Raw genomic sequence first — 21196 nt, 5'->3', positions numbered from 1 at the left:
AACTCAGAAGTCAAACAAAGGAAAGCAGTCTGTGACAAGCACAAAGGTTAAGCATGGGGTCAGGACAGGGTTACTACACACATCTCTCTGAAGAGCTTCCCCGTGTATTCAAACATTTGTGTGTTCATTCAACTTATCTACCCCTAGGTGGGTGTTCAGTGAAATGTAAATGAAATGAGGCTGACAAATGAAGAAATGAGGTCTACTGTCTTTACATGTGCACCTTGGATATAGTGAAACAACTTTTTTTAACCCCAACAATTACAGGAAACCTACACTGATAGAAATAAGAATACTAGTTGGCTGGTGTCAGTACTTTCTCATTCACTGACCTACAACAAGTATGCACATTAGAAAGCCAGAGTGAAGGCAGAACTACTCATCTACATATACATACTCAAGGTCAATGCCTCTGAAAGCATTGAAGACTGTGGTTTAGCTTCATGGTCAGGCAACCAGCATTTTTCAAATAAATAAATACAATCACAGCCCTCAAATCCTCTGACCTGGCAGAGATGTTGTCAACTTTGGTGTCCCTATAGCTTCATGTTCTGCTTACTAGTTCTCTACTCACTGCCATGTTATGTATAACCATAACAAGATGTGTAATGGGCATAATTCAATTACCTATATGAGGGCCACCATACAGTTATAATCTGTACAAACATGTATGGTCAATCAATTTAGGATTTACCAAAAGTATATAGTATGAGGACCTACCTAACCTATCCGAACAATTTCTATAAAACCAGGCAGGCCCTTGCACTACATATTTTTTGGTAGGTCTAAAGATTGTACAATTATACTGTAATGTGTTTGGTGAGCTTAAAGTGGTTGTAAAGGCAGAAGTTTTTTATCTTAAAGCGGAGTTCCACCCAAAAGTGCAACTTCCGATTAATCCACTCCTCGCCCCCTTACATGCCAATTGTAATTTTTGGGGGGGGGAGTGGGGGCTACAGGAGGAGTGGGACATCCTGTCCCACTTCCTCCTTCCGCCGAGGGGCCGCTAAGGCGATATGTCATATCGCCTTTTGGTGGCCCCTCCCTGTAGGCGATCGCCTGGGACACGTGACAGGTCCCAGGCGATCACCTTTCTAATCAGACAACGCAGCGCGGCTCGCGCATGCGCAGTGAGTGCCTGGCCGTGAAGCAGAAAGCTGTCACAGCCGGGTGCCCACAGTAGCAATGAGGACGCCGGCCGGAGAGGGGGCTAGAGGAGCGGAGCTCTGGCCGGCGAGTTGATGAAACGTGGAGCATTAAGATAAAAAGCCTTTTGTGTGCAGCAGTCCCCCTAACACTTACCTGAGCCCCATTTCTATCCAGCGATGTCCACCAGTGTCTCAGCTGTCCGAAAGTCTTCCTCCTGATTGGCTGAGACACAGCAGTGGCGCCATTGGCTGCCACTGCTGTCAATCAAAGTCAGCTAGCCAATCAGGGGAAAGAGGGGCGGGGCCGGGTCAGGGCTCCATATTTGAATGGCAGGTTTTTACTGTTGTCCCCATTGGAAATATTTACCAATCTTTTTGACTGGTGCCACCAGGACAGTAAGTGAGGGAAAATTTCTCAATTGTTGACTTAATAAAAGTGGCAGCATTTCTAGCCCCTATCCACATCATACAGTATAAAACTAAGGATACGTTTTGGCTGGACTTCCACTTTGATGGCCACAGAGAGGGATGCACAGGCATAGTCTGATCAGTGGAGGTCTTTCTCCGAAGCCTTGTAAATACAAATACCATAATGCCAGAAACACAGTCTGTGCATAAACTGTTACCATAGTGTTGCATCTTTCAAAAAAGCATAATTTGATCTCCCATATATAATTGAAAATATTGAATGGGCATTAATAAGGATATTTAAATTTGGTATAATATTAATAATGAGAAAAATAATATCGACTTGCCTGCTATGCAGTGAATAAGCTGCTTCTCAAAAGGGGTAGCATGTAGCCACTGGACTGCTGTATTTAACGTCATATCTATAAATGAATATGAATCCAGTATAACGAACATTATCAAATTTCACAGTAAATATCATACTACCGTCTTTCCCCCGAAAATAAGACCAGGTCTTATATTAATTTTGGCTACAAAAAACACACTAGGACTTATTTTCAGGGGATGTCCTATTTATTTACAGTATATACAATGATGATCTTAAAGTGGTTGTTCCCCACTCCGAATACTGCAGAGGGAGGGGCCGCTGAATGAAAGGAGATGATCTCTGGCGGGTCATTAAATAATCTTTTTACCAAACAGAATACATGTTCTTACAAGGACTTTAAGCAGGGCTTATTTTCAGGGTAGGGCTTATATTGCAGCCATCCCCAAAAATCAAGCTAGGTCTTATTTTTGGGGTAAGGGTTATTTTCAGGGAAACAGGGTATAGCATAGTATACTACAGTATATACTATACTGTAAACAATATACAGTACTAAATAAATTGTTTTACCGTATATCAAAATCTAAAAAGCATTCAGAAAAAAAAACAGTAGGATTGTTATCTATCAGACTTGCTATGGCATGTGACTTTTGCTGGCGTTTCAGTAGGTAAAATTAGCTTGTCGTAGAAACTGACCTGTGAAGACCTGTTTTTGTACTTGGTAAAACATCAAACACATTTGGAATATTTATTCACTACAGTTGTGTCTGATAATATTGCTGCTATGGCTGTCTTATTTTATATGTCTATTTTATATATAAAAAGCCTGAAAGCAGAGAAAAAAACAAAAACAAATAGCAACTCAATATGTTTGTGATGTGTAAATAGGGTAATGTTATTTAAAGGTACTTTAACACCACTAGCTTTTTTTCGCACAACCAAGCAAATTGAATAATAAAAAACTGACAGCTTAGGCCGGAGCTGTTGTATTAACAATCCAATGTTAGTACAGCAATCTCCCCTGCTATTCTTATGTGTTCTGACAGGGGGACGTGCCCTCGCCAGAACACTTTAGTCATCGGAAGACCTTTTCCGGTCATGAGCCTTCATGAGCCAGCTGAACAGCCAGCTTCTGTCGGACTGGCTGCCCAACGTTCAGCCGGTTTCTATTGAACCGGCCAATGCCGGACGACATTCTGCCCGTGTGTACAGGGCTTTAGACTATTACAAAACTGTTGTGTGATTTCGAGACTTAGGTTGGCCATACACTAGTACATTTTTGTTTGAAATATTTCATTTTAAAAACGTTCATTTTATAATTAGTGGGGTCAAATTGTTTTAACCGCAATGAGGGAAAAATTCCAAGGAGCAGGATGGATGATTATTTTTCTTTCTAATGAATTCTTAACAGTATGTGCTTTTCATTCGGTAAAGTCCATTCATTCAAAATGTAATTCTAAAAGCAAAAAAAAAGCATGTAATCGAATGTACTGAAATCTATTGTACAAGTGTTCGTATCTACAAATCGTCAGCTCTTTTAGTGATCCTGCAACTGACAAGTCCTTATACATTGATGATTCTTGTGGCAAAATTCATATGTGTGATAACCTCTACAGTATACTGAATAATTTCAAGACTACATGTCATTGCTATGGAAACCATGTAATTGAATAGACAGTAATGTTCTATTTTGTAAGGCATGCAAAGCACAGTAGCTAATATTTTTTATCTTTATCCAGTGGCTAAGAACAGTTAAATGATGCCTGATTGGTTTTCATGGGTAACAATTTTTGCTGCTTTGGAATTTTTTACCATTAGAAAAAATACTTGGCAAAGTGGTAATGTGTCTATTGCTGATCAAAAAGATAACTTAATTTACAAAAGAACACAGATTGTGGTACAATAATCCCATCACTGAAACCGGGTAAATCTGGAGGCAATGGCCGGTTCAAAAAATAAAACTGGATGACATTCGGCCCGTGTGTATGTCGGTCTGTCCAACAGACATGCATGCTGGAACACCAGCATCAATCCGACTACCAATCAGCGCTCTCAGCCAATAGCTAAGAGCGCTGATCGGAGTGTTCAGGTTGCGGGAGCCATTACAACACAACAGCACAGTTGGGGAGATCGCTGAACTAAGTTTGCATGGGTTGCACACTGGGTTGTATGAAAGAAACTGTTATGCCCTGTACACACGATCAGTCCATCCGATGAAAACGGTCTGATGGACCGTTTTCATCGGTTAACCGATGAAGCTGACTGATGGTCAGTCGTGCCTACACACCATCGGTTAAAAAAACGATCGTGTGAGAACGCGGTGGCATAAAACACAACGACGTGCTGAAAAAAATGAAGTTCAATGCTTCCAAGCATGCGTCGACTTGATTCTGAGCATGCGTGGATTTTTAACCGATGGACGTGCCTTTCTATCGGTTAGGTATCCATCGGTTAAATTTAAAACAAGATTGCTTTTTTTTTAACCTATGGATAAATAACCAATGGGGCCTGCACACGATCGGTTTGGTCCAATGAAAACAGTCCATCAGAACGTTCTCATCGGTTTGACCAATCGTGTGTACGCGGCATTAGTGTGTATCCGGCTTTATGGACTGCTCTTGTGCATCCCAAAGAAGTAGGAAAATTGCACTTTTTTCCTCCTGTGCCCAGATTGCTGCACATGTGCCCTTTGTGCCAGTGTTCTGCCCATATTATCTACAGGGGTTGATTTACTAAAACTGGAGAGTGCAAAATCTGGTGCAGCTCTGCATAGAAATCAGCTTTCAGTTTTTTTTTTGCCAAAGCTTAATTGAACAAGCTGAAGTTAGAAGCCGATTGGCTACTATGCACAGCTGCACCAGATTTTGCACTTTTCCGTTTTAGTAAATCAACCCCTCAGTTTGAACCTTAACCCCTCAGTTTGAACCTCAGCAACTAATTTTCATCTTTCCAATTAATCGATTCAAGCTTATATTGCTTAAACTGTATTATACGCCAGAGAAGAAATAACCCTTCTATTATCATAGTTTGGTTCAAATGATTTTATTACATTATATAAAACTGATGCATGTCATTTATGGTGACTCTTATCAATTTTTCAGGTAAGAACATATTATAGAGTACAGGTGCTTCTGTTGCCTTTGCTGTCAGAGGTGTGTTTATGGCCTCTACAGTATACAAGTATTTACTACATGTCATGAAGAGTAATATCCCTAATCCATTTCTCTTGTTGAATGTTGCATATAATTTTCTGTTAAAAATGTAATAATTTATGTTCTTTGTTTTTTAACTGTTTGGGCCACACTTAGCCTACGATATAGGAACGCATCTTTTGGCAAATCTTGGGATGACCAAAAGGTGACCTTAATTCAGGAATGTTCCACATAAAAGAATGACAGAAGAGAAGTTCTGCTCTCTGAGACAGATAGCTTTCAAGATTCCCCAAAACTGAGCACTGTCAGCAAAGTCAGCTGTTTTCAGTGTTGTTCACTGGCTGTTCTATAATACAACAGCATGTAGCCTTCTGTTGTCATGGCATTGTTGCCTTTATGCATAGTCAAGACAATTAAATGGCACCTTTGTACAAGCCTTGTAGTCTTTGATGTGCCCTCACTCTTCCATTGCGTACTCAGTCACACCATGACACCCTTTGTTTTGTTTCTCTTAAAGGGACTGCAATTACTGTACAAGTGTTCATTTATCTTTACCCAGAAGGCCTCTTAAACTCGTAGTTTATTTTACTGCCACTAGACTGAGACAGCAGGAGCTGTCCTAGGGTATAGGAGGTATAGTGGCAACCTATTCTGTGGTTCTCTTTCACCAGACAGGAGTGATGGTTACCTCCATAATACAGTTACTGAGGTCATGCTAGGTCGGGGTGAAAATTGATTGAATTAGCTGGAGACTGGTGCGCGCATTGATTAGATTCCATAAAAGAAGGACATTTACACAGGACATTTGTTTGTTTGACACTAAAGTGCAATGATATAAATATGGCTTCCTGGTAAAATAGGGAAAAACATTTTTGAGCTTCTTCTTAATGTTAAGGATATGAGTAACATCAGTGATAAAGGTGAAAACTAAATAGGATACAAAAAAGTCCCATTTTACCAATAGTTGTGTAAAGCGTTATACATATAAAGAATTTTAGCGGTAATGACAAATATGATATTTGCAAAGATATAGCAAAACAGTGATTGCACATGGTGAAAGATAGGTTTTCTAAAGTTAAACACAGGACCTGATGTTTGTGAGGATAGCATTTTAGGTTTGTTCATTCCAATGTTTTTCTGTGCCCTTTAAATACATGAAACTTGCATGTAAATTATTACATGTAGGTATTATGACAGTTGTCACACCACAAGCTGCAATAAAAGCTTCTAAAGAGTAAGCTCTTCAAGAAATCATTGTACGCTTTCGATTTCCTTTTTTTAATTATTTGCTATATCAAGCAGTAGTATTTTTCTAGGCTGCACTAGTTTCTCGGTGTATTTGTGACAGGAGACAAGTTTGACATCAATGCGAGTTTAAGGCAGGAGTATAGACAAAACCATGTAGAAGATCCCTCTGCTGGAGACAGCAGAATATGAAACCTGCAGATTCCACCTGATACTGAAGGAGGTTTGTATATCCCATTGCCAATGCTCCAGCTGATGTTTTTGTACCATTGGTATTATGGAACAGAACGCAAACTGGGCACAAGAGAAATAATGGCGCAATTTTCCTACTTCTTTGGGATGCACAAGAGCAGTAATACAAAGGTGATCAGACCTAATTTTAGGGACCTACATGCTACTCCTATGACCTTAGGCTTCATATAATCTACTACAAAACATTTGTTCTACTTAATATACAACAATGTTCTAATCAGATATTTATGTTGTAGCCAATGAAATTATGCTTCTGGATTTGTCAAAGCAATGATAAAGCTTCTCTAATTTTGATTAGCCACACCACTTAACATATCACTGGTATAATTCTAAGTGTTATAGTTAAAAATATTTATATAGAGGATATATTTAAAAAAGCAACTTTATTCTTAAAGGAAGACAAATTTGTTGAATGCACAGCAGGTTTCCTGTTCATATAAAGAAGGAAGCCCGGTATTGTAAGTCTATTGAAGAACACAACAGGACATCACTTAAAGCTGACTAGGGAGGAGTTCAGAGGTCAATTGCTTATATGTTGCCAACCATGAATAACTGTATAAATAGTCACATTTTGGAAAACTATATCTTCAAACTTCTGCCCTCATTTTTAATTTTTTTAATTTACTAAAATAGAATTAAATTGGACACATGTCGCTTGATATATTGATAGAATGTTTGTGGACATGTTGTATAGTTGGAGAGGTGCCTATTTCACTCTAGAAAGAATTCTGACAGGTTAAGGTGGTATTACATTTTGCTTGTTAGATAAGAATTTCAGTCAAAACAGAAATTTTTACAAAGAAAAATTTTCAAACAAAATTCAACTTCTGCTGCCAGACAAATAAAAAGCCTTTACATACAATGATGTTTGACCTGTCAGTGAACTCCTCCCCACAACCCTACTCCTTGGTTAGGGGAACGTGTTCACTACTTCCGTGTAGAGATCTTTTATGCTCTCTAGTAATAGTATTGTGACTGTAGATCTCCTAAATTCAGGACTCAATGCACCACAAGAGCTCCCCTTCCTACAGAGTTGGGAGTGGGATTTAAACACAACTCTCTCTCAGGCCTCGTACACACAACCAAGTTTCTCGGCAAAAAACAGCAAGAAACTTGCTGGGAGATATTTTTTTGCCGAGGAAACCGGTCGTGTGTACATTTTCGTCGAGGAAACTGTCGAGAAACTCGACGAGCCAAAAAGAGAGAAAGTTCTCTATTTCCTCAACGGGAATGGAGAAACTTGCCTTGTCGAGTTCCTCGACAGCCTGACAAGGAACTCGACGAGGAAAACAATGTGTTTCGCCCGTCAAGTTCCTTGGTCGTGTGTACGAGGCTTCAAAAGCAGAGGAAAAGAATCTTGCTCTTCACCCACAAGACCTCCTTGTCCAGCAGATACCTAGAGAGAGCATACAAACTCCTCACCAGATGGTATAGGATGCCAGAGGTGCTTCATCACATGTTCGCCCAGGTCCCAAATATCTGAAGGCAGTGTCTGCCTTCTGAGGGGTCCAGAAAACTCTGTATTTTCTGGAAGTTCCTTAAATTAAGGGATTTCTGAACCATGGTGTAGCAAACAATAACAACTATAATGGGAGTGTCTCTTGGCGGACATCCTGCAGCCTTTCTACTACATGATACACCACTCTCAAACAAGCGATACTAATTACAAATTAATTATTGAAACATCTCCTTAATGCAGCAAAAATCTGCATTCCAGCCCTATGGAAGTGTATGGTGCCTTCCAATAAAACACACTGGCTTGCTCGAATTAATGAGATCCAAAAGATGGAAAACTTGATCATGATGATATTGAAACAAGAAGACAAGTACTGGACACCTTATATTTTTTATAAAGATCAAACTATATTAGCTTCCCAACCATATGTTGGAGTGGGACTTTGCAACAAACTGCTCAATCCTTATAGATGCAAGGTTTCTCGAGGTGCTGCGCCAGGGGAATGATGTACATATTTTCCTTCATGTTTCGGTGTACAATTTTCTGTTACATTTCCCGCTGCTACATCTGTGCTGTAAAGATATGATGTGCTGATTTTTCTAAATAGAGAATAAAAAATAAATAAAAAAATAAGGCCTTATGCACACAAGCTCAAAAACGCCTGTCTTACAGACGTTTTACTTTTTTTTCTAACTCTAACTGCCACTCCATGCTAGCCTAAGTGTCCATGCACACATAGACATTTACAGAAGTTTAGTGGCAAAAAAAAACAAAAACATCACTTGTGCATTCAAGAGAGGAGGGTTTTAGCAGAAAACGTGCCAAATGTGTGTAAATGTGTCAAAACAAGTCTAAACGTATCTACATGCTAGGTGGGTTTAGCACTTGAGCATTTTTTTAATTAAATAAACAAGCACCTAAATGTGCCTAAACACATTTGTTGAAATGTGGCTTAGGTGCGTTTGGAAATGCTTTTCTCTGGGTAGGCCCCAGTGTGAATGAAGCCTAAAGTGCAGTGTTTTTACATAAATGGACTTTATTTTTTATGGTTTAAACATAATTGATAAAGACATTGAAAAGACATTGTTAATATATATTTTTTTCTTTTTATAGTCAGGTAGACAATTAAATATTTCAAATGAACTGGGATAACTATAACTGCTTTGCAAAAAAAAAAAAGCTTATTGTTTACACAGATAATTAGCGGAAGCATTTTATTTATTATTTATTTAAGTAATCTCTGCCCTGGACTTTGAAGTTAGCTGTGATATTGTAAAGACACATGATAGAGATGGGATGAGTAATTAGTACATGCTATATAAATGTGACATGATCTATTCACAAATTGACATGTAGGCAAGTCAAGGACATTTTATACAAAAATGTATTAGTGTAAGAACGGTTAGCAATCAAAGGTAAATAATCTAAAGTCATTGCTGTATACAGTGTAAAACTACATAAAAACTACTACTGTCTGAATTTGTAATAGATTCATGTTGGACCTTCTACCACACTTTACCAAAGGTTTGCGCAATGGACTAAATAAAACATCCTATATCTCATCAGGTTGTCCTTTGTACTACATAGTTTATCAAATTATTCATGAAGTCCGGAGATTTCAATAAATGAACCACCTCCTATAGAGTATAACAAAAAAAGTGTGTAAGCCCCAAGGGGGCAGTGAGTAGAGTTTTAAGTGCAGAAAATCAAAGAATCATCTATACAAAAAATGTATTGATACATAAACAGTATAAAACTACTTATACAATTAGAACTATAGATAGCCCAATGGTCATATTTCAAAAGAATGGTTGCCTCTACATGTTTCACCACAAACATGGCTTCTTCTGGAGATTTTATAGGACCTTTATTTTAAAACATTACCACTAAAACAGAATAAAATAATAATAAAATAAATTTTAATTTAAAACAAACAATACATTCATTTAGGGAACCCCAAAGGTTCCTATTAACTCAAACACAATATGCCATATAGATCACCTGATTAATGTACTTTCTCACCCCGTTGAATGGTCACGATTCCAGATACTACCCAAGACCCACCAAGAGGTCCAATGGGGACGTCTGTGCCACAAGAGTGAAAGGAAAACAGTTGCCCTATAGTTACACCTGCAAAATTGTATAAACAGGATTGATCATTACTAATGCCACTTGAATCGCCAAGGACTCCATTTAATTAAGGCATAGACCTAACCTTTTATTTCAAGAAGTTTGGGCAAATTGTTCGATCAGTATTTAACCTTTCCCCATAAACGGACTTCCATTACCAACATACTTCAAGGTGCTTGTACCCTCTAAAAGAATGTGCAATGAATTATATATTGAACTTACTCATTCTAATCTGCTAAATATCCAGTAATTGTTCAAATAGCCTTTCAACCCTTCTCGAGCATTTCCTTTATTTCACTTTGCCACCGTTGCTTGACTCAGTGCCTGAGAATGACACCATATACCCAGGGAGGATCAAATAAATTTGATCTGTCCCAAGGGATTAAACCCTTAAAAATTAACATGAGAAAAAAGGCAATCAGATATTCACTGGATCAACTTTACCTAGAAATATTAGTATCCAGCTGTGTACATTTAGGAAAGAATCCAGGCCTTTTTTAAAGCAATTTACTGAGCTGGACAGAACCAGCTCTTGAGGGAGTCTATTCCACATTTTTTTGTATTTGGAAATTAAATTTCCTTTCCTCCAGACATAAAGAGTGCCCCATTGTCCTCTGTGATGATATTAAAGCGAATAATTTAACACCAAGTTCACTATATGAACCTCTTATATATTTATATATGTTAATCATATCTCCCCTTAATCTCCTCTTCTCAAGAGTGAAAATAATTAAATTCCTCTAATCTTTCCTCATAGCTGAGCTCCTCCATGCCTCTTATCAGTTTGGTTGCCCTTCTCTGCACTCCAGTTCCCTGATATCCCTTTTGAGAACTGGTGCCCAAAACAGAACTGCATATTCCAGATGATGACTTACTAATGATTTGTACTGGGGCAAAATTATATATCTCACTCTGGAGGCTCAGCAGCCATGATTACCGTGGTCAGCACACACAGGACTAGGATAAACCAGGTATATTACAACATAGAAAGGGACAAATTACATGGCACAAGCACTGTGCTATAGATCTTGCCTTAAAGAAACAGGATATTTTTTTAGGATTACAACCACTATTACTTTACACATTAGCCGCGTGGGAACTGTGACAAATGTTTTCGCAAAATCCAAGTATATTACGTCCACAGCCACTCCTTTGTTTAAGGTTTTACTTACCTCCTCATAAAAAGAAATGAAACACTCCAGTATCAAGGAGTTAAACTAACAGGTCTATAGTTACCTTCTGCCAATCCAGTGGTACTATTCCAGTCATTAATAAGTCCCTAAAAATGAGAAACAATGGCTTTGAAACAACAGAGCACAATTCTTTAAGAATCCATGGGTGTAGGCCATCTAGTCCAGGTGCTTTATTCACCCTTATGATGTCTAAATATTTCTGGACCATATCAATTTTGAGCCATTGTGGAATATTTGGGTATTTTATTTATATGATATTTAGATAATATTGAAAAATGTACATTGTATTATTTTATCATATAGCTTATTTGACCAGTTTCCTAATGTACGTGTTACTTTTGTATTCAGTAGATCCCTACTGAAATTCTTTATAAACTACAATATGTAGTCATATATAAAGTTACCAAAGAGAGTTGTTAAATGGATTCAGGGTTGTCTGTACTTGGTCTCAAACCAGTTGACTGAGCTGGAGTGGCTATTGTTACACCTTGATATGCTTGCTAATGCATGAAGATTGTAAATCTGAAGAGCTGGAGGCTATTGCAGTAAATGAGAAATGCAATGTGATTGGAATTACTTAGACATAGGTGGCTGATTCACATGATTGGGCAACAAATGCTGGTAGTTTACTCTTGCAGAAGTAGAGTAAATGGAAAATAGCTATTTTCCTACTTTGATAGGGATGACCTCACCAGCTATGGGTAAGCATTTGAAAGACTAGTAGACCTGTAGGGGCATTATGATCTGAAAACCTCAGTATAAGGAAAGCTAACAAATAGCTGGTTCTGTAATTCTTGTTAAAAAAAAATATATATGTTTTTTTTAGCAAGTAATAATAGATTTTTTAGCTAATTTAGTTACATCAAAAAGCAGGCCTTATTTATCACATGAAAATAAGAATTCTCAAGACTGCAACCTTTAAGAATGAGAGCCTTATGCATAGTGGATGCTTTTCACGTGGCTTTTAGGGTCTGGCGTTTTATTTTTCTGCCTCTACATGTTAGCCTATGTGTCCATACACACATAGACTTTTAGAGGCAGGGGCATTTTGAGGCAGCAAAAACCTCATGGTCAGCATGTCCAGGAGCAGTGTCTTTTTGGCAGAAAATCAATTGACGCGTGTAAATGCGACTGAATGCACGTTAACATTAGGCTTGTTTAGTGCTTGGACTTTCATTCATTTCAATGGTTAGAATAAATTCTTATTCTGGCCAATAAATGTAATTAACACCCAAATGATTTACGTGCTTAAATGTTTACAAGTGTCAAGTGTTTTTACTGCCAAAACGCTGCTGTCAGGAGGAAAGGTGTCTAGGAGAGATGACAAAATGTCCAGATGAGGGCTAACTGAGGATAGCACAAGCAGGTGTTCCATCAGATATGGTGACCCGTCTGAATTGGTAATGGAAGTGACTTTCCATTGCCGCCATCTTGCTACACCCTGCACTCCTCCACAGTAATGATACACCGAGAAGGGAGCAAGCGGATATCTTGTTACACCCACCGGAGTTTTGCATTTCACAGTTATTTTTAACACAAAACTGAGCTTATATGCTTAAATACAGGAAAACCACAGCGGTGTTCTATGAGGTCAGCAGGTTTGCTGCTGCTTTTAAAATTTAACATCGGATTTCCAAATACTGTATTTAAGCATATAAGCTCAGTTTTGTGTTAAGAATAACTGTGAAATGCAAAACTCCTGTGGGTGTAACAAGATGTCCGCTTGCCCCCTTCTCGGTGTATCATTACTATGGAGGAGTGCGGGGTGTAGCAAGATGGCGGCGATGGAACTTCACTTCCGTTACCAATTCTGACAGGTCGCCATATCTGACGGAACACCTGCTTGTGCTATTTCAAAGTAGGATGTTTTAAACAGTTGGAAAAAAAGACTTGATTGTCCAACATGTCAAATATAAGTTAATCATTACTGAAAAAAGGGGAAATTATTTATTTTTTTGCAATCCATTTTGATATAACAAGATTGATTTTACTCTGTCATCCTTAACCCTGCCTCTGCTCTGCGTCCTGTTGTTTTTGGAAAATTGGGACTAGAAGCTGTGTAGAATAGAACAGCCCTAAAGCTGCGTACACACAGTCGGTCAAAACCGATGAAAACGGACTGAAGGACCTTTTCATCGGACCAAACCGACCGCGTGTGGGCCCCACATGGTCAGTTATCCTTCGGTCAAAAAATGTAGAACTTGCTTTAAAATTGAACCGATGGACGCCTAACCGATAGGTCAAAACCGATGGTTAGTGTGCAAAAGCATCGGTTAAAAATCCATGCATGCTCAGAATCAAGTGGACGCATGCTTGGAAGCATTGAACTTTGTTTTTTTCAGCACGCCGTTGTGTTTTACGTCACCGCGTTCTGACCTGATCGGTTATTTAACCTATGGTGTGTAGGCACATCAGACCATCAGTCAGCTTCATCGGACCGTTCTCATTGGATGGACCGACCGTGTGTACGCGGCCTAAGACAGTCGCAGTTGCCTATTTCTTTTTTTCAAAACCATGATGGGACCATGAGGAGGACCTGCAAACAGCCATGTGCAACTCATGTTCTACCATAAAGATATGCAGTACATATTGTGAGTATGACAAGTGTACATGTACAATAATCTAAGACATTATAAAAACCTCTATGATGTTTTCTCATGCTTAAGCAGTTACGGTACTTTTTTTGCAATCCTTTTCCATATCATAACATTTCTTTTACTCGACCATCCCTAGCCCTGCCTCTGCCTACTGTTTTTCATGGAAAATTGGGACTAGATGCTATGTAGAATACAACAGCCCTAAGATAACCACAGTTCTCTATTTTTTAATAGAGAACCACGAGGAGGACCTGCAAGTAACTATGTGCAACTCATGTACTGTAATTTATAAGTAATTACGTTTTGCAGTACATATTGTGTGCATGATGGTTTTAAGTAGGGAAACAAGTGTACATGTGCAATAATGTTGGAAGTTAGAAGACATTATAAAAACCTTGATGATGTTTTTTCATCCTTACGCAATTGTTAAATATGAAATACTAATGTCTGTGATAGATAGCTACACGAGTATTATACATATTATTATACACGGGAATATATTATTTTGGTGTCAGAGTGGAATAAATTTGAAAAGTAATGTCATTAACCTTGAAATATTTCAGATCAATGCAAAAGTAAAATTTTACCATTCTATTCAGTGCAATGACATGCCACAGCATACTGATGCTGAAAATCTTTCAGTTTTATTGGGGTAATAAGTGCTTTGAAACCACTGCTGAGTGGGTTGGGTTGGTGGCAATAAACAGGTTTATGATGGAAATAAAAGCTACACTTTATAACGTTTTGTGACATAATAACTCTCAAGGAGCATGAATGTCAGGATATTGAAAGGGTTGCATTACTGAGAGCTAAGTAATCTTTTCAAGCAAACTTTTTCTTATGGTATCATATCAATGTAGTTGATTTATATTTTGTCTATGCATTATATGCATACGTGTCATAAGTGGAAGTTTCCCTTGGAACAGGCTTGTGTTCGTGTTTTGACAGATGTCAGTGGAGTTTTTAAAATGGTTACTCAACTCTCTCACCCCTCCTCCATCTCAGACTTCTTATCTTTATTGACTTACTGATAAGGACACTTGGTTGCCTGGCACTGGAGAACAACGGTGGGATCACTTAATACATTTACTGCATACATTTACTGCACTTTTGCAAGACGGATCTTAGCATTTTCTTTTACCACTCTAGCATTTCTTTGAGAAGCTGGGTACAAGGCTATATTAGTGTACCTCAGTCACTTTAAAGACAAGTTTATGGGTAGGAGCTGGTTTAAGTAAGTCACAAGAAAAAATGGATTTGTTTTAGGAATGTACCAGATACTGTCATATGGAAAGATGATTTTTTTGTGCAGAACACTATACTCTTTCTTTATGAGCCTTTCCCCAGCTTGAAATGGCTGACCACAATTTCTTGCATTTAGCTACCTAGAAAAGGATGATAGAGTATGAAAGCATCTTAACTTCTTTCAAGGAACAGTACTATTTACACAAATCTCTATATTTTACTCAGTAGCTGTTTAATGTAAGGCAAATGATGTTGTGTATGTGCAGTGGGGATCGAAAGTTTGGGCACCCCAGGAAAAAATATGTATTAATGTGCATAACAAAGCCAAGGAAAGATGGAAAAATCTCCAAAAGGCATAAAATTACAGATTAGACATTCTTATAATATGTCAAAAAAAGTTAGATTTTATTTCCATCATTTACACTTACAAAATTACAGAAAACAAAAAAATGGCGTCTGCAAAAGTTTGGGCACCCTGCAGAGTTAATATCTTGTACTGCCCCCTTTGGCAAGTATCACAGCTTGTAAATGCTTTTTGTAGCCAGCCAAGAGTCGTTCAATTCTTGTTTGAGGTATCTTTGCCCATTCTTCCTTACAAAAGTCTTCCAGTTCTTTGAGATTTCTGGGCTGTCTGTCAAGCACTGCTCTTTTAAGTTCTATCCATAGATTTTCAATTATGTTGAGGTCAAGAGATTGTGAAGGCCATGGCAAAACCTTCAGTTTACGCCTCTTGATGTAATCCCCCGTGGATTTTGAGGTGTGTTTAGGATCATTATCCATTTGTAGAAGCCATCCTCTCTTTAACTTCAGCTTTTTCACAGATGGCATCAAGTTACCATCCAAAATTTGCTGAAATTTTATTGAATCCATTTTTCCTTCTACTCGTGAAATGTTCCCTGTGCCACTGGCTGCAATACAACCCCAAAGCATGATTGATGAACCCCTATGCCTAACAGTTGGACAGAGGTTCTTTTCATTAAATTCTGTGCCCTTTCTTCTCCAAACGTACCTTTGCTCATTCCGGCCAAAAAGTTCTATTTTAACCTCATCGGTCCACAGAACTTGTTTCCAAAATGCATCAGGCTTCTCTATATGTTCATTTGCAAAGTTCAAACGCTGATTTTTGTGGTGAGGACGTAGAAGAGGTTTTCTTTTGATGACTCTTCCATGAAGACCATATTTGTACAAGTATCTCTTTATAGTGGAATAGTGTACCACAACTCCAGTGTCTGCCAGATCTTTCTGGAGGGATCGTGCAGTCAAACGTGGGTTTTGAATTGCTTTTCTCACAATCCTGCGAGCTGTTCTGTCTGATATTTTTCTTGGTCTTCCAGATCTTGCTTTAACTTCCACTGTTCCTGATGACTGCCATTTCTTAATTACATTCCGAACAGAGGATATTGACATCTGAAAACGCTTTGCTATCTTCTTATAGCCTTCTCCAGTTTTGTGAGCGTCAACTATTTTCAGTTTCAGTTTTCTAGACAACTGCTTAGAAGAACCCATGGTGCTGATTGTTGGGGCAAGGTCAGATGAGTCTGGGCATTTAAAACCTTTGAGATTGACATCACCTGGTCTTCCCAGACGATGATTGAGAACAATCCATGACACTGGCAGGTCTCAGCTTTTCAAAGGGGATGCATGCTATAAATCCTGCAGGGTGCCCAAACTTTTGTAGACGCCATTTTTTTGTTTTCTGTAATTTTGAAAGTGTAAATGATGGAAATAAAATCTAACTTTTTTGACATATTATAAGAATGTCTAATCTGTAATTTGATGCCTTTTGGAGATTTTTCCATCTTTCCTTGGCTTCGTTATGCACATTAATACAAATTTTTACCTGGGGTGCCCAAACTTTTGATCCCCACTGTATATTACCCAGTGGTGTCGCTAGGGGGGGTGGGGGGTTTGGGCCGCACCCAGATGACACCCACCAGAGGGGTGACACCTGTGGGTAGCAAAACCACTCGCTGCTCTACACTGATCTGCGTCTCTCGCGTCTCCCTGCTGTGTCCCTCAGCGGAGCGGACCAAAGCTGCCTCCCCTCCTCTCTGTTTACATCCACACAGCAGGAGGAGGAGCCAAAGGGACACACACCTCTGTGCATATTTGGGGAGGGTCTGTACTGAGGGGGGTGTCTATACTGATGGGGGTGTCTATACTGATGGTAGGGGTCTGCACTTAAGGGGGGTGTCTATACTGATGGGAGGTCTGCACTGAGGTGGATGTCTATACTGATGGGGGGTCTGCACTGAGGGGGGTGTCTATACTGATGGGGGTCTGCACTGAGGTTGGGTGTCTATACTAAAGGGGAGTCTGCACTGAGGTGGGGGTGTCTTTACTGATGGGGGTCTGCACTGAGGGGGTGTCTATACTGATGAGGGGACTGTACTGAGGGAGGGGGGTCTGTACTGAGGGGGAGATCTATACTGATGGAGGGGGGTCTGTACTGAGGGGGTCAGTACTTAGTGTGGGGTCTGTACTAAGGAAAGGGGGTCAGTACTTAGTGTGGGGTCTGTACTAAGGAAAGGGGGTCTGAACTTAGTGGGGGGTATGTACTGTGGGAGGGGTTCTGTACTTAACTGGGGGGGGCTCTTTACTTAGGAAGGGGAGTCTATACTTAGTGGGGGGGTCTGTAATTCGGGAGGGGGTTTTGTACTTAGTAGGGGGATCTATACTGAGAGAAGGGGTCTGTATTAAAGGGGGACTATATTATATATAGATGATTTTTAAACTATTTCAGATATTTATTTATGAACTATAATTTGAATGCACTTTATTGAAGGAGAGCGCTACAATTTTTGTGACAATCATTTTTTTGGGGTTTCTACATGAATGGATGCTGGAAGTCAGCAGAGGTTTAACTAAGTCACAAAGCTCTTGGCCAAATGCCCTTGCAAAGTGAACAGCCTATTTGCCTTTAGTAAACAAACCCCTTTTGGAAAGCAAGCATCAGAACTCAATGCCAGTTTTCTTGGCTTTTACCTGAAAAATCTATACAGTAATTAGTTCAGCAAACATAGGTGACACTAAGCCTGATGAGTTATTGTATGTGTACTACGAATTGAAGATACTTCCATAAGCAGCCATTCTCATTCATATCTGCCCTGAAATCCCTTGAGGTTTTGATTGGTTGCTTGGTGCCCTACATATTAAGGTATCTGCAGACATAAAATAATTATGTACTGATCCTACTTCTTAAAGCAGTGTTCATAAGAACCCTCTTGTATTGAATTGTATTGTAAGTGTACTGTCTCTCTTTAATATGTAAAGCACTGCACAAACCATTGTCACTATATAAATTCTGAATAATAATAATAATACTAATCTGTTTGTAGAATCCTTTATGACCCTGGCTAACATTTCCTAGCTGAGGCTGCTCAGGGAAGGATTTATTAGCTTGGGTGGCTTTTCCTTGGGGCAGTATGTGTGGTGGCGGTATAGCGGCGCTATTTTTAGCAGCGATATACCGTCGGAATTGACGCGCAATTGCGGCGGTATTCAGCCACTAGTGGTATTAACCCCGAAAAAGGGTCTGCAGTGTCCCATTGTTTTCAATGGGAAGGAGCGGTATACACACCGCTCCTCTCACCGCTCCAAAGATGCAGGAGATTTTTTTTCTCCCGCCAGCTCATTGCCTCAGTGTGAAAGCCCTCTGGCTTTCACATCGAGAATGCTGGGCCAGGAGTATTTGAGGGGTTATTTAGCGCTATTTTTAGCGCTAAAACGCCTGAAATACACCTCAGTGTGAAGGGGGCCTAAATGCTTTGCCCTTGCCTTCACAGCTTTCCCCTTGCCTTCTTCATGGGTATGAACCAATGACCTGGTCAATGTAGCTTTGTCAGATGGCATCTTTTGTTCCCAAAAAGAAAGTCAAATAAATTATAGCCAGCCTTGTTTGAAAACCTGCTATCCATCCAATAAGTATTACACTAGGAGATAAATAGTACAGTTGGAAAACAGTAAGATCCTGGGTCCCACTGGCAAATAATTCACAGGGATCTGGCCATGCTAAAACTATCAACTGTATCTACAGACATTTTCTTTTTCTTAGGATTGTATACCAAGCAATTACTTAAATTGAGTAAAAAAAGTTTTTGTTTTTAATTTAGAGCATAATCAGATCTTTTTTTTTTTTTATGAAAGCAACCCAGTTTTTTCCCACTGTGACAAATTGAAAGTAGTTAGCACTGACTTTTTGTTTGCCTTGCTTGATCAACAGTGGGGTAATGTAGGAGAAGCTGAACTCTGTGGACTTGCCTTTTTCAAGCCTAATAACTATGCAGCTATGCATGAGGTTAAAAATACGGTAAAAGAATGTGTGTAACATTGCCTGGGTTAATTAATGTTTATGCTGCGTGAAGCTGGAACTCTAGCTAAAGCTTGCTTATTTGTGAAAATGCTTTACAAGTACAAGTAACCTTTATTTTGTTAGATTTGGTCAATAATGATGTCAATAGCAGTGTAAATAATTTTATTTATAATACTACTTATTATTAATATTTTTATCATTATGAATATTTGTGTATTCTACTGAACAACAAGTGTTGTTTAGGGAAAAATTATCTTCCCTGCAAATTGATTTTTTCAATTATTCATAAACATTTAAAAAAACCTGATTCAAAGTATAGCTGTCACCCGTAGTGACCTATCAGATTTTATTTTCTTGTATAATGAACAAGGAATCTGATTTTATTTTTGAAGGGATCCAGGCAACCTGCCACCAATCATTTTTATATTCATATCTATATGGCGACAGGTTAAATCAATTTCCAATTTTCAGTCCCTGCATGACACCACAGGTGACTCCAATATTTATAGTGCTCACTCAGCAGATGGCCATGACCTCTTATAAAAAAGCAGGTCAAAATGCGTATTTCACAGAAGAAACTCCTCTGTTCCTCAGCCTTCAACATCCAGGATGCTCAGAATATTGTGTTCCTTCTCCTCTCAGCAGTCCCACAAAACTACCAAAGACTCAGGCCGCGTACACATGATCGGTTAACCGATGAAGCTGACTGATGGTCTGATGTGCCTACACACCATCAGTTAAAAAAACGATCGTGTCAGAACGCGGTGACGTAAAACAACGACGTGCAGAAAAAAACGAAGTTCAATGCTTCCAAGCATGCGTAGATTTCATTCTGAGCCTGCACGGGTTTTTAACCGATGCTTTTGCATACTAACCATTGGTTTTGACCTATCGGTTATCAGTCCATCGGTTACATTTTTTAACCGAAGGATAACTGACAGATGAGGCCCACACACGATCGGTTTGGACCGATGAAAACGGACCTTCAGTCCGTTTTCATCGGTTTTGACCGATCGTGTGTACGCGGTCTCATAGGAACATTTTATTGTGCAGTGTTTATTACTAATATGATATTCATAAAAAACATAAGGTAGACCATCCACATTAAAAAGTGCCCGCTGAACATCCAACTGAGAGCCACAGTAAGCATTAGGAGCCTTTTTTCTAGGGGGCTTTTATAGAATTTTTCTTCAAGCAAAAGTCACTTAAAAAGTGGTTGGATTTGCTAGCAGATTGACCTGTGTATTCGCACATACATGCCAAGAGATACCGAAAGGCTTGAATTTTGTTAGTTTGTTGCTACTTCTCATAATTTAACTGGGTATGAACCAGGAAACAAAATCTCAGTGTGTCAGACATCCAATTATGAACTCATAGTTTTAAAATACTTGTAATATTTGAAGTGAACACACGTTAATTTCACAACACTTCAGTGCACCATCTAAACACTGGCCATGAGCATGGTGCTATCTAGATCTCACAATGGAAAGCATGGGGGAAAAGTTTCAAAACTTCTCAACTGGTAGTGGTTTTTAAATGTAATTTACTGTCACAGTCTATACAGGAACTAATTAGTTATTAAACGTGTTGAAATATTTAGGATTTGATCAGTACTGGGACAAGGTCATCCAGCGCCCAGAGTAAGCATGCCAAATTACCCAGCCCTGTAAGAGAATTAAAGAGCCCCTATCCCTACAGTAAGTAGGGATAGGGGCAGCCAACTCTCCCACCCA

The 21196-nt window shown here is 39.1% G+C and overlaps 1 protein-coding gene across 1 annotated transcript in view; it reads left to right on the top strand.

Annotated features, from left to right (window-relative positions):
• HNF1B (HNF1 homeobox B) overlaps positions 1–21196 on the top strand; it is a 75898-nt gene that overhangs the window by 36900 nt on the left and 17802 nt on the right. The gene's annotated exons all lie outside the window — the stretch shown is intronic.

This window comes from Rana temporaria, chromosome 2, assembly GCF_905171775.1.
Source record: "Rana temporaria chromosome 2, aRanTem1.1, whole genome shotgun sequence".
Taxonomy (NCBI): domain Eukaryota; kingdom Metazoa; phylum Chordata; class Amphibia; order Anura; family Ranidae; genus Rana; species Rana temporaria.
This window is presented reverse-complemented; position numbering and strand designations above follow the sequence as displayed.